This window comes from Nannobrachium achirus (assembly GCF_963921795.1).
Source record: "Nannobrachium achirus genome assembly, chromosome: 6".
Classification (NCBI taxonomy): Eukaryota; Metazoa; Chordata; class Actinopteri; order Myctophiformes; family Myctophidae; genus Nannobrachium; species Nannobrachium achirus.
The window spans coordinates 48,282,448-48,284,911 of record NC_137815.1 but is presented as its reverse complement, the minus strand read 5'-3'; the positions used below and the strand labels follow the sequence as shown (position 1 = coordinate 48,284,911).

At 39.2% G+C, this 2,464-nt stretch overlaps 1 protein-coding gene across 2 annotated transcripts in view; it reads left to right on the top strand.

Moving 5' to 3' along the window:
- Positions 1-2,208, top strand: part of pik3c2b (phosphatidylinositol-4-phosphate 3-kinase, catalytic subunit type 2 beta) — an 89,095-nt gene extending 86,887 nt beyond the window's left edge. For both annotated transcript variants that reach the window (XM_080728992.1, XM_080728993.1), the window contains exon 33: positions 1-2,208. This exon is cut by the window's left edge and continues 408 nt beyond it. The gene's annotated coding sequence lies outside the window, so the exon portion shown is untranslated.
- The last annotated feature ends 256 nt before the right edge of the window (positions 2,209-2,464 follow it).

Below are 2,464 nucleotides of genomic sequence, written 5' to 3'. Positions count from 1 at the left end.
GATGGATGGCTTGACAGACGTCCTACTCCAGCCAGTCCAACAAGAGGGCGATTAACCTAATGGACCACAGGACGAGAAGTGGATATGTGTTTTGAAAGCAAATATTTTTCTTTAGACTTCATTGCTGTTGAAAAGCCTTGCTGTACTGACACATAACTCACGTGGGCTCCATCCCACAGGACCATGCGGCCCATCACGAAGACCACCTGCAACCGTGACAAGAAAGGACTGTTACGAAATTACGGGCTAGGCCCGCACCCCCCGCCTTAGGGAGTCGCATCTTTCTTCAAAGAGAAGTTATTTCTTTTTAAGTTATTTACTTTTTTAAATGCCTAATTCCTTATTTGGATGCTGATGCAGCTTAATTTTGAGCTTGATTTGATATAAGTCTATGATTTTTCCCTAATTTTCTTTTCTGTGTAATGTGTATTACTCAGATATTTTGAATGTAGATATTAAGTACACGTGGATATTGTCATGGGTTCAGTCTTTCAGATTTGAGAAAGTGAAGGCTGTTTTCATACTATTGTAGGGTAGTGATATACCCACCTATTAACCTGCCTATGGTATGGAATGACTTGGCTACAACACCACAGCAAGCAGAGATTCTATTGTAATATCCCCTCGCTTACTTTGCTTTTGTCATCTATGCTGTGGTTGTAGCTTATCTGTAACATATAGCGCTCAACTGTGTCACAAAAATGCCTACAAGGTCTTGTTTTTACCCTCCTAATACTAGGAGAACTGAGTCAAAATAGGTGCCATAAAATACCCATAGGACCTGTCGTGAAGTTTCCTAACTGAAGAATGTTAGCGGAACAGAGCGAGGAGTAAGGCCTTTTCTGTACATACAGTAAAACAGCCTGTCTGCACTATGTGTTGCTATCTTTGAGTAGCTCGGCCTCGTCTTTAAATCGTGTAAAGTGTTTGCTTCTTTAGCGATTTAAGCAGATGGTAGAAACCTACCTGGGCGCACACAGGCTGCGCCGTTCCTCTTCATGGCATTTAACATTTCAAAATGTGCTGTACATGAACTGACAAAGATGTAGAATATTTTTTCATATAGGGAGAGTAATAACAACTGAAAAGCTTAATTGTCTGTGAGCTTTTTCTGTTCAGTTCTATTGCATTTGTGCTCATTTGTGTGTGTATGTGTCTGTGTGTGTGTACAGAGAGGTGGGGTAGAACGAGGAACAAAGAGACTAATTTAATGATTCACAAACCCTGAAACTGTACTCTGAGGTGCTTTAATATCAGTTACCCCCTCTTTTCAGCATTTTGAAATTACAGCATAATGATTAACATTGAAATGAGAAAAAAGGTGATCTTAGTTTGTGCATAACCTTAACCATGCTGTAACAAGTTTCTACAACTGGTTTGAATTTGGCCTCAAGGCATGATGTACCAATTACATAGTTTTCATTTTTACCTCCTTTGTTTATGTAATGGGACAAGATGTGCCGTCTCCATTCTACACTGGCTGATGACACATTTTAAATAATCTGGTTTACTGAGAGAGTTGCTATTGGTAAATTATTGTATGATGAACCAGAGTTTAATATTTCCCAAACAGTGCTTCAGGACTGACAATTGGCCCATAAAATGTTCAGGCTAAAAATGGCCAAATGCCAAATATTGGTCCCCAGTAGAAATACCAGTTGAAAACCACTTGTGTAGTACATACTGTAACTTAAAAGGTTGTTAACTATTTAGTATTAATAGTTTAAATAATTGAGGGATTTGGTGCTCTAAAGTGAGAGAGAGCGAGAGAAAAAAACTTTACTTGTGAAAATCCCAAACCAATATGTAAACAAATATTATTTTTTTGTCTGAGTTTTTGCTCTTGGTCTTTTACTCAGTGAGAGTGTCTCCCAATCCACTTTTGGGTCATCACCCCATGGGTTAAGAAACAGCAGGCTAGAGGGCCTCTAGATGAGCGACCTCAAGGGATTTAAACCCTGACTCCTACGACACACTGGGAAAGATTAGGGGACAGAATGTAAGTTCAAAATGAACTGGATCTTGTATTACTGTAAATAAGACTGAGAGGTATCATTTAATGTGATTTGATTTTCTCCAATTCACTTTTGCGTTCTGTGCTCACTTTTTATTTAGATTACAAAGGCTGTATTGTGCAACTTTAATTTTTGAACATGTTTTGTAATATTATTTGCACTAAATAACAAAATAAACTTGAATCGAAATGAATGCAGTTTCTCTTATTGCAGCACTGTGTATGATGTGAAACCTATACAGTATTCTGGGAAATCGTAGAGAAGAGAGATAAGAAGATAAGATGGGACAAGATCTTAGACTGGTCTTCAACCAGCCTAAGTTCTCACATGTCTCTCCCCTTCTCCGCAGCCTCCACTGGCTCCCGGTTGCGGCCCGCATGGAATACAAAACACTGATGCTGACCTTCAAAGCAGCCAAAGGTATGGCTCCTCCATACCTCCAAAAGCTG